At 42.3% G+C, this 12,390-nt stretch overlaps 2 long non-coding RNA genes across 2 annotated transcripts; both read left to right on the forward strand.

Moving 5' to 3' along the window:
• The first annotated feature begins 616 nt into the window (after positions 1 to 616).
• LOC131427385 (uncharacterized) lies at positions 617 to 1,951 on the forward strand. The gene is made up of 2 exons (XR_009229261.1): positions 617 to 1,145; positions 1,209 to 1,951. It is a non-coding gene; the product is annotated as an uncharacterized LOC131427385 (long non-coding RNA).
• Positions 1,952 to 10,986: 9,035 nt separating this feature from the next.
• LOC131427386 (uncharacterized) lies at positions 10,987 to 11,915 on the forward strand. Its single transcript, XR_009229262.1, has 2 exons — positions 10,987 to 11,109; positions 11,173 to 11,915. It is a non-coding gene; the product is annotated as an uncharacterized LOC131427386 (long non-coding RNA).
• Positions 11,916 to 12,390: the final 475 nt, after the last annotated feature.

Here is a 12,390-nt window from a genome sequence, read left to right on the forward strand (position 1 = left end):
AGATGATGGCAGAATTTTTTTTAATTATTTTGTTTTAAACTACTTACAGCAATAAATGCTGGAACAACATAACATCCATATACCATTCGAATCAGTTCGTCGAGATCAGCAAATGCGTGTGTGACAAATAACTTCAATTAATTTTCTCGGAAAATTTCTTTTCTACAAATTCAGATTCATACGAAAAGTCGTATGCTCCCAAACAAAGTTCCTGCATTATGTTTGGTTCCGACCTCTGGTTTCGGAACTACAGGATGATATGTGAAACGAAATCAAAATTGTGTAACTCATTTTTCTTGAAGATGGCTGAACCGATCTAAGATGCAAATGAAATCTAAGAATCATCTAAGATTCAAATGAAAAGTTTCAAAGTTCTATAAAACATCTTGCTTTTCAGTCAGATCCAACTTCCGGTTTCGGGGATTGTATAAAAATGTCTATTCCACATAATTTAATCAGGTTTATCGGGTTAGCAGATTTGGATAGTCGATAAAAAAATTAACTTTTTTCAGTTTTAGTGGTATTCAGTTGTCGATCAGAAGGCACCTAAAAATTTAATTCGTGCTATGATCTCTTGTAGCAGTCATACCTTATTCAGCAATAAGTTTCAAGCATCCAGTAGATCGATTTCAATAATTGCGCCAACAGTTATACAACCTATCGTTGGCCAACTTTTGCACAACACCCTAATCAAATTTTCCCCTCATTTAAGTTGAATAATTCGTTGAGTCTCTCCTTGGAGTGAAATTCACGAAGATTCCTCGCGAATAATGTATGATGGAGGGGAGGGATGGCGCCAAGGATTGGTTAACCGAATAAAACAGTCAGTGGGGTCATTGATCGCCGAATTTGTCCGATGAAATTAGCGGGACAATACGTATTTCCGGTGAATTCGTACGAAATTACCTTCCCTAATCTGAGGATTTCCAATGCTAGTTTATTTCGTCCCAGTCCGCCAAACTTAGTGGAAGCTTCGCGTAGTTGTCCGGTGTTAGTTTCAGATAGGTAATAAAGTGACGTATTCTTACGTAAAGTTTCCATAAATATTTGTCTCTCTCCTTTGCCTAGATTGCTAATATAGTAGTGATTGCCACGATAAGTAGTGCGTGTAGAGAATAGTGCGTGCGAAGTAAAACAAGAATCAGGTAAAAGTGCTCAAAATCGTGCCATTGACCTCACCAATGTGCTAATGACCCCGTCTGCATCAGCCAGACGGCATTCGTTTCTTTTATCTATTCTGCGCAGCTACGACGAAAGAGAGGAAGGAAGGAAGCAAGCACCGGACGCGGGCCAAAGTCCACCAACGGACGAAAATTCAAACTCCGGCAACCGTTACACCGCCGGAAAAGTTCGGTCCGTCAACTGACCGTTAGTAGCAGCCAGCGAACGTCGGCCAGAATCGGTGTGGTAGATCACCGGTTACGTGAGTACCCGGAATCGTCATCACCGCCATCACCAATAAAACGACGATCGACCCAGCATCCACCACCAACAGTAAGCAGCAGACGCAGAAACCACTGGTGAGTCCGTATCGTTCTTGCTAAATAGTGGGGCGGCGTCCACTGAAGACGCCCCCGTGATTCAGAACCGTTTAAGTGCACTATAATTAAAAATCCCGTTTAAAAACGGAAGTAGGGACGCGTCCATAAATTGAGGGTTGTGTGTCGGCCATCATGCTTTTGTGACACCATTTTTGAACGCCACACACAACCCATTGTATTAGTCACCCGGGTGCGAAGCACATCTCATTGCTGGAGCCGTGGAGTGACGTCATCGTCTGAGAAAGTGGGAGAGGAAAGCACAAATGGTCAATGAGCACAAGTAGGGAGAGAAATCACGCACGCACATAGGAGCTAGGCTAGATAGGAAATTAGAAAAGCTAATATAGACATGCAATATAAAGTCAAACCGTTTTTCCGTTAATAAATGATTATTTATTTCAATGCCTAAATGTAACTCGATTGTAATCATAGAACTCCTACAGGTATTTGGTGGGGTTTTCCGTATGTTTGCGTCACTTCGTTAGAGCTTTTTCGTTGTTGGCTGTCTTCCGCTCAGCGGAATTTGAATGTGTGCTGTAAGTTCAGCTTCCATTAGGTTTACGCTATCTGGTGGCAGATAGCTGCACTGCCCATGATGATAAAGTTAGGCACGGGTAACTTTCTCACCGTTGATTATCTGAGGGTAATGAGGTTTCGGTGATTGCTGCTGACTGATAATAGGGTCATCTACCCGTCTTTGGAGACTAGTTTTTGGTTAGCCTAACTTGACCGATCCTGATTCATTTTTTCGTTGACCTTCTTCGGGAACTCGCCCTAAGGAGAGTCTCATCCGGGCAAACACATCGTGGCGTGCAGTCTTCCTTATAGGGAAGTGGCGCTATAAACTGCACGCTGGTTAGGGATCGGCAAGGGTCGGCTACATATTGGCGCCCAACTACAGGGATTTTCGAATTTTTGGGAGTACATGGAAAATATCATGGAAATGTGGTCAATTACTTAATAATCTTTTTCAATTATGTTTAACCTAGGTTTATAGAGTTGTTATTTGGGATTTAGATATGAATGTATAGACAAATGTCTTTGAAGACAAGTTGAGAAGAATTCAGGAACATAATTTGAGGAATTTGTTGAGGCTACGGAAATATTGTGGTATTTATGTGAGTATTTGAGTTGTTGTTGTTTGTTGTTTATAATAAAATAAATACACATACACATACATAGCGTATATAATATAATTTATTATTATTAGATTAAATACAATTATCGATTGCGAATATTTATTAACCTCGTTTCGTGTTTGATAAATTCTTGTATATAATTTCTTTGCGAATAATTTATTATTACGGTTGAGTGAACAATTTCCAAAGCTGCTAGGAAGCAATTACATTTAAAATTAAAAAAAAATGGCTTTCAAATTTCCGAGAGTCGACCACTTAACCAATGAGGAATTGGATTACGAACTCATAATCCGCGGTAGATTGGAAGAAACTAAAGCTGATTCGGAAGCTAAGTATCGACTCTTGCGAAACCTTTTCCACGAAGACTTAAGAGAAAATCGAGAATATTCGTCGCGATTTACTATAGAACAAGAATTCGATCGCGTTTCTAGCATCGTAGACGATTTACGAAGAAAATTAGAAAAAGGTCCAGACGACAGGTCTATTTCACGCTTAAAACATTATGCTCTTAGAATTGCGAGAAGCACCGTCTCGGATCCTGGATCTGAAGAGATGAAAAAAGAACTTGGAGGGAGAATTCGAATGATATTACAGACTTTCAATGGGAAGAAAGCTTTGGATGCTGTTCCCCTAGAAGGGGCCGTTGGTGGATTGGCGTTGGAGACCAGGAAGGACGATGTAGAGAGTAACAGTAGGCTATCAGAGAGTACGACAAAAGAAGGAAGCTCGGAGTTTTTGAATCCAGGACCCCAAAAAAATCGACCGTTAATACAAGATCCGCGACAATCACTGGGAACGGTCCCAAAACCAGTTAAGCAAGATGAGTTAAGTCGAGAAAACGCGCAACAAAACGAAAACAATTTACTGCGGAAAAGAGTAGCGGTGTTGGAGCAAGAACTGACAAATTTACGGCTAGCAATTCAAAATTCAAAACCAACGGAAGCGGAGAATGGGGCAAAATCACGAAACGTGGATGAGAGGCCGGATAGGCAGGATTCTCACAGAAGAAACTCCCTTTCACCGTTCAACCATGGCGCCATACGATGCGCCGAACCAAAGAGTCGAGGGGAAATAGGTCGGTACAGTGACGTTCAAGATAAGAGGCGGATACAGTGGGATCAACGAAGACCATTTTTGAGAGAATCGACTGAACAAGCGTTAGATAATGTGAACAATTATCGGGAACATATCAAACGAAATGACAGCTCTGCTCGAATGTCGATTAGGGACAGAGAGAGGTCACAATCTCAGTTTAGCCAGGATGAAATAGTAGAAACAGACCAAGAATCGGCCGGGAGAATGAGTTGTCAAACATTTGGCAGAAGTAGATACCCAGAGCATGAACTACATCGTAGACAGAGTAACGTTGCTTTGGAAAGCAGCGAGGATGAAGATGGTTATTCTTCGGAAAGGTTCCACAGACCTCGGGTTTATAGACGAATAGGTGACCGCGAGATTCAAGATGCTGATCGGCGTATGGAAAAATGGCATCTCACGTTTAGTGGAGACGCAAGGCATCGATCATTAGAAGACTTTTTGCATAAGATTCGAAGACTTGCAAGAATGGATCGAATTGCAGACGACATTTTACTGCAAAGAGTTCATACGATTTTGCGCGGAGAGGCCTACGATTGGTACTTGTGCTACGCCGATGAATTCTTAGACTGGCAGGACTTCGAAGAAAGAATTCGTTACATGTACGGAAATCCAAACAAGGACCAGGGAAACCGACAGAAAATATACGAACGTAAACAGCTACGTAACGAGCCTTTCCTGACGTTCAAAACGGAAATAGAACGATTGAATAAACTTTTATCAACGCCACTAGACCCAGACAGAATTTTTGAGGTGATATGGGACAACATGCGCCCACATTACCGTTCAAAGCTGGCGTGTAGAACAGTACGAGATCTGCGAAAACTAGAGTACTATGCGTACCGCATCGATGCAAATGATCCCGCATTAAGACAATCGCGAGAAGGTCCTACTAGGAATATGAGTGGGTTACATAATATTGAAGCAGAGGAGTCAACGGGCTCATATTCAGAAGCAGAAGAAATCAACGCTATTGATAGAAGGTTTGACAATGATCGTCGAGCAAAAGAGTCACAGAAAACTTTATCGCGCACTCCGCAGGCAGCAGGAGATGCTACAGTTGAACAGCAATCCGGTCCTCTATGCTGGAATTGCCGCAGGACCGGACATGTATGGCGAAATTCTAGACAAGAGAAGCAGTTATTCTGTTATATCTGCGGGACACCGGGTAAAACGACGATAACGTGCGAAAACCACCCTCGAAGTCAGCGCACTAGGCAAGGTTATTCGGGGGGAAACTAAGCCAGGAATGCGTAATAGGGAACGACAGCATTCCTTCGACAAACGACGTTCCCAGTCCATTTGAAGATCCATTTGAAAAGGTCTGTTAGGTAAGAATCCATACCGAGAGCAGTCCTCAAGTGACTGTGAGGATTTTCGATACTGATTACGACGCACTACTCGATTCTGGCGCAAGTGTCAGTGTTACGAGTATAACCGATATTGCAGAAAAGTATGGTCTGACAATGCAGCGTAGCCCACTGAAGATTGTAACTGCAGATAAGACTGTGCACGATTGCTTAGGGTATGTTCACCTACCGATGATGTTTAAAGGATTAACAAAGGTAATCCCCACGCTAGGGGTCCCACAGATTAGCAGGGAATTAATATTAGGATATAACTTCTGGAAATCATTTGGAATCGAGCCAATGATGGAGGGTAAATATGGCTTTGAACGGGTCGCCGTCGCTGACACTAAACCAATGGATAGTGGAAAGGTGGAAATGATACAATTCACGTTGCTACCAATCGAAACCTTGCCGATGATGGAAAACATGGAGCCAGACGCAACATTGGACATTCCAGCCTTGGAACTACCAGAACCATCGAAGACGACTCCGGAGACAGTGGAGACAGAACACGATCTAACGACCACCGAACGTCAGCAATTGGTCGACGCAATTAAACATTTTCCAATCACCACAGAAGATAAATTAGGAAGGACATCGCTGTTGCAGCACGAAATTCAGTTGAGCGAGGAAGCAAAACCAAGAAGACAGCCGTGGTACAGGTGTTCACCAGTAATACAAGCGGAAATGGAAGCCGAAATTGAACGTTACAAAAAAATAGATGCTATCGAAGAGTGTGCGAGCGAATGGGCCAGCGCTTTGGTGCCAGTTCGGAAAGCGAATGGGAAGCTACGGATATGTCTAGATTCTCGTAAGATAAACGCGTGGACCAAGAAGGATTCGTACCCAATGAGAAATATGGGGGAGATTTTCCATCGTTTGGGAAAGGCAAAATTCTATTCGGTAGTAGATTTGAAAGACGCCTATTTTCAAATTCCTTTAAAAGAAGAATCTAGGGATTATACGGCATTCAGAACACCACAGGGATTGTATCGATTCAAAGTTTGTCCTTTTGGGCTAACAAACGCTCCGTTTACAATGTGCAGACTAATGGATCGGGTAATTGGGTTCGATCTCGAACCAAATGTGTTTGTTTACTTGGATGACATTGTAATAGCGACAAACTCGTTCAACGAACATGTGAGACTGCTAAAGTTAGTAGCTGAGCGATTGTCGAAAGCGAATCTGACAATCTCGCTGGATAAAAGCCGGTTCTGCAGGAAGCAAGTGACGTATCTGGGGTATCTATTGACTGAAAATGGGGTGTCGATTGACAATTCGCGGATTTCACCAATCCTGGATTATGCTCGTCCAAAAAATGTAAAGGACATCCGGCGACTTTTAGGCCTCGCAGGTTTTTACCAGCGGTTCATCCGCGATTACAGTCGCATTGTTGCGCCGATCTCCGATCTACTTAAGAAATCTAGAGTAAAGTTTGTGTGGACGGAAGCAGCAGAGACAGCGTTTGGAGAACTCAAAGCAGCGTTAGTGTCAGCACCGATCTTGGGTAACCCAGACTTCAGCAAGCAATTCACGATCGAATCTGATGCATCAGACAACGCGGTAGGTGCTGCATTGATTCAACACATCAACAACCAGCCAAAAGTAATTGCGTACTTTAGCAAAAAACTGAGTAGCACACAACGGAAGTATGCAAGTGTAGAAAAGGAGTGTTTGGGCGTTCTACTAGCGATCGAACATTTTCGGCACTACGTGGAAGGGTCCCGCTTCAAAGTCGTAACCGACGCGCGTAGTCTACTATGGTTGTTCACGATTGGGGTGGAATCTGGCAATTCAAAGCTGTTGCGGTGGGCACTGAAAATTCAGTCCTACGACATCGAGCTGGAATATCGAAAGGGGAAAAACAATATCCTGGCAGATTGCTTGTCGAGATCGTTGGAGACGATTTTCACTCTGACTATTGATGTGGAGCATCAAGAAATGGTCTCAAAGATTCAGAAAAATCCGACTGACTTTCCTGATTTTCGAGTGATAGACGGTGAAATCTGGAAATATGTCAAGAGTGACGGGAAAATCGAAGATGCACGTTTTCAGTGGAAAAGATATCCTGCAAAATCAGAGCGGAAAGAAATTATCAGCAGAATCCACGAGCAAGCTCATCTAGGATCCGAGAAGACACTAGCAGCAGTTAAGGAACGGTTTTTCTGGCCTAGGATGAGCAGTGATGTAAAGGAACAGTGCCGGACCTGTCTGACATGTCAGACGAGCAAAGCGACAAACCAGAACACGACTCCACCGATGGCAGAGCAGAAGAAGATTGTTCAGTACCCATGGCAGTTCTTAGCAATGGATTACGTTGGTCCACTTCCAGCTTCAGGTAAAGGCAGAAGCACTTGCCTTCTCGTCGTAACTGATCTCTTCAGTAAATTCGTTCTGGTACAACCTTTTCGCCAAGCCACCGCAGAAACGTTGATCCAATTCGTGGAGAATGTCATCTTCTTGTTGTTCGGTGTTCCTGAAGTGATTTTATCGGATAATGGGACGCAATTCACCTCAGCCTCTTTCCAAAGCTTGTTGGCAAAGTACAACGTAACACACTGGAGAACACCCAATTACCATCCGCAGGTCAACGATTCTGAACGTGTTAATCGCGTGATCACAACAGCCATCAGGGCCTCGATTCGTAAAGATCACAAGGAATGGGCAAACAACTTACAACAAATTGCCAACGCTGTACGCAACTCGGTTCACGAAGCAACTCGTTATACTCCGTACTTCGTTTTATTTGGTCGGAACATGGTATCGGATGGTAGGGAGTATCGCCATCTAAGGGATTCAACGTTAAAGACCACCGACGGTCTAGTTGAAAATGAAGAGAGAAAAAAAATACTTGATGAAGTTCGGAAGAATTTGAAGTCGGCATATGATAAACATTCCTCCTACTACAACCTGCGCTCCAATGCCAATTGCCCAACGTATTCCGTAGGGGAAAGGGTTCTAAAGAAAAACATGGAACAGTCGGACAAAGGCAAGGGTTTTAGTTCAAAACTAGCGCCGAAATATGTTACAGCAGTTGTGAAAAGGGTCGTCGGTACTCATTGTTACGACCTCGAAGACTTAAAAGGAAAAAGACTTGGGATTTTCAACTGTAAGTTTCTAAAGAAGCTTATTAGTTCAAGTTCGACATAGATGTTACCAATAATCGGTTAATATAGTAGTTATTAAGCTATGTATCTTTCAGTATTTACTGATGGAGACAATGCACCATGATGCTCTTGCTCTGGTTGCAGGAAATACTGTACATTTATTCGTAAAGTTAGCTCCGTCTTGCAGACAGTGCGGCCTCCACAACAACTTTCATTTACTGGAGGAACGTTGTTGTTAAGAAACTTCAATAAGAATTTAACAAATTTTTGGACAGTGCCATGTGGTTTCCGTAGTTTGGACCATTTTTTGATCAGAAGACTTGTTATTGGGCGAACAAAGTTCCCTTCGACCAGAAGACAGAGGGAGTCCTTGATGTTACGTCAGGACGATGACCTAGAACACCAAGAACTCAGAGCCATTAGTGTGATGATGAGGAGTACCGAGATCATAAAACGGGAAGCAAAAAAGCGTGAGTCTAAGACTGGGGAATCTTAGATGTTGATCGTGAAATAAGACTCAGAAGTCCGTTAAAGACGATGTTGAGCAAACCCGAGTAAATCGAGCTGTCAGTAACATGTCGGACGGTTGAAGAAGGTCCAAATTCATGAAATCGACTGTGCCCGGGAAAACTGGCCGTTTTCGGAGAAAATTCCGACATTTTGAACCAGTACAATGTGGGGGAGAGATGCTTTGATTTAGCATCATCAATCAAATAATAATTAATAATTGTAAATAAATTTTCGGATATAAGTGATGTTAGTTTATAGTTCACAATGTTTCTTATATCTATGTTAGTACTTAAAATTATCGTTTATTTTTTCTATCTTCTTGTACATTTGTTAGTAAGGATTCGTTATTTATTTATTATTGTAACTTAAAATTAAGGTTAGTTGATGGTTTCGGAATCTTGAAGTCTTCCGTCAGGTGTGCCGTTATCTGGCCTTCATGCGCCCGATTGCCCCTGAAAAAAAAAAAGAATTAACACCTATTTACATACTCAAGTACGATTGGAAATCGACTTCCCCTTGTATATTCTTCCGATCCAGTCATCTGCAGACCAAAAAGTAATTCCAGTCATCTGCAGACCAAAAAGTATATTCCTCCGATCCAGTCATCTGCAGAACCAAAAAGTAATTTAGTATCTAGTATATTTACATCTAATAGTATCCAGCCACCTTTCCCAGACGAGTTAAACTTCAATTCTAACACGGAGCAGTCCGTTGTTTTGGTGTAGATACAAGACTGCGTGATTCGGCTCGATGTACAATAGCTGAAAATTCATAAGAAAGTTTTAGAAAAATAATCACTGTTACTTACCAATAATAACACAAAGTAATCCCACCATCCTAGCATGTAATCTAAATACGATTATATCTTTAAAGTTATAAAAAATATCTTTTTTTCTCACAATTTATCTCCGCACAACACATCACCTACAAAACAGTTCACTTGTTTGACGTTTCTCTTTGTTGCGTATCGGTAGTTCGGTGTATTGGTGAATTTGCGAAAGCACGAATAAGATTTTTATTTCATTTTCGTTTGTTTCAAGCCGTTCGGTGTAGAAACGATACGCAAAATGAAATTAAAGATAACTGTTAGTTAAGGGTATATGTTCGTATTGTTGGTGTAACACTAACGTGAACAAATTACGGAAGTGAATGTTTGGGGAAAAATTAGTAATGAAGGAATTGTGGTACACTTCTCATTGGCTGATTGTTTTCGGCATATAGAAGTCACTGTCAGAGAAATAATACATGATTCAAGGTGCGTTTCGTTATTTAGAGAGTTTTTTCATTCAGGGAACAGTCCTGAAGTGCACTTTAAATACAAAACTGTGTGGTGAATTGAACGTAGGGATACATTTCTAACAACAGGATTAGAGTAATCTCGAAATTCAATAAGCCTGTTTCGTTATGTTTGGAGTTGATTAGGAGTATTTATGTTTCATTGAGAGTCGCACGAAACTCGATGGGTGTTGTAGTGTTGGGGTTGGGCTTGATCCAAAATTTGAGTATTTTGGTATCAAAGCCAGTATTTTGGGGTTTGTTTCTGTCTTAGAGAGGTACATGTCGAGCTACCGCAGCGCAACAAGAGAAGGGTTAAATTCATCAGTATTTCTGTAGCCATGGCGAACCTAAAATTAGTGTATATATAATTTGTAAATAGAAGCGAGTGGTTTGGTTAGATAATTATTCATATGCAGTCGTTGTGCATGTCTTAAGTAGTTTTAGTCCATCATAATCTATCCCGTACGAAAATTTGGTAGTACTCCTACTACCAAATTTTCGTAAAACAAGTCTGGTGTTATGTAGCAGTCATACCTTATTCAGCAATAAGTTTCAAGCATCCAGTAGATCGATTTCAATAATTGCGCCAACAGTTATACAACCTATCGTTGGCCAACTTTTGCACAACACCCTAATCAAATTTTCCCCTCATTTAAGTTGAATAATTCGTTGAGTCTCTCCTTGGAGTGAAATTCACGAAGATTCCTCGCGAATAATGTATGATGGAGGGGAGGGATGGCGCCAAGGATTGGTTAACCGAATAAAACAGTCAGTGGGGTCATTGATCGCCGAATTTGTCCGATGAAATTAGCGGGACAATACGTATTTCCGGTGAATTCGTACGAAATTACCTTCCCTAATCTGAGGATTTCCAATGCTAGTTTATTTCGTCCCAGTCCACCAAACTTAGTGGAAGCTTCGCGTAGTTGTCCGGTGTTAGTTTCAGATAGGTAATAAAGTGACGTATTCTTACGTAAAGTTTCCATAAATATTTGTCTCTCTCCTTTGCCTAGATTGCTAATATAGTAGTGATTGCCACGATAAGTAGTGCGTGTAGAGAATAGTGCGTGCGAAGTAAAACAAGAATCAGGTAAAAGTGCTCAAAATCGTGCCATTGACCTCACCAATGTGCTAATGACCCCGTCTGCATCAGCCAGACGGCATTCGTTTCTTTTATCTATTCTGCGCAGCTACGACGAAAGAGAGGAAGGAAGGAAGCAAGCACCGGACGCGGGCCAAAGTCCACCAACGGACGAAAATTCAAACTCCGGCAACCGTTACACCGCCGGAAAAGTTCGGTCCGTCAACTGACCGTTAGTAGCAGCCAGCGAACGTCGGCCAGAATCGGTGTGGTAGATCACCGGTTACGTGAGTACCCGGAATCGTCATCACCGCCATCACCAATAAAACGACGATCGACCCAGCATCCACCACCAACAGTAAGCAGCAGACGCAGAAACCACTGGTGAGTCCGTATCGTTCTTGCTAAATAGTGGGGCGGCGTCCACTGAAGACGCCCCCGTGATTCAGAACCGTTTAAGTGCACTATAATTAAAAATCCCGTTTAAAAACGGAAGTAGGGACGCGTCCATAAATTGAGGGTTGTGTGTCGGCCATCATGCTTTTGTGACACCATTTTTGAACGCCACACACAACCCATTGTATTAGTCACCCGGGTGCGAAGCACATCTCATTGCTGGAGCCGTGGAGTGACGTCATCGTCTGAGAAAGTGGGAGAGGAAAGCACAAATGGTCAATGAGCACAAGTAGGGAGAGAAATCACGCACGCACATAGGAGCTAGGCTAGATAGGAAATTAGAAAAGCTAATATAGACATGCAATATAAAGTCAAACCGTTTTTCCGTTAATAAATGATTATTTATTTCAATGCCTAAATGTAACTCGATTGTAATCATAGAACTCCTACAGGTATTTGGTGGGGTTTTCCGTATGTTTGCGTCACTTCGTTAGAGCTTTTTCGTTGTTGGCTGTCTTCCGCTCAGCGGAATTTGAATGTGTGCTGTAAGTTCAGCTTCCATTAGGTTTACGCTATCTGGTGGCAGATAGCTGCACTGCCCATGATGATAAAGTTAGGCACGGGTAACTTTCTCACCGTTGATTATCTGAGGGTAATGAGGTTTCGGTGATTGCTGCTGACTGATAATAGGGTCATCTACCCGTCTTTGGAGACTAGTTTTTGGTTAGCCTAACTTGACCGATCCTGATTCATTTTTTCGTTGACCTTCTTCGGGAACTCGCCCTAAGGAGAGTCTCATCCGGGCAAACACATCGTGGCGTGCAGTCTTCCTTATAGGGAAGTGGCGCTATAAACTGCACGCTGGTTAGGGATCGGCAAGGGTCGGCTACACTC

This window comes from Malaya genurostris, chromosome 2 (assembly GCF_030247185.1).
Source record: "Malaya genurostris strain Urasoe2022 chromosome 2, Malgen_1.1, whole genome shotgun sequence".
Classification (NCBI taxonomy): Eukaryota; Metazoa; Arthropoda; class Insecta; order Diptera; family Culicidae; genus Malaya; species Malaya genurostris.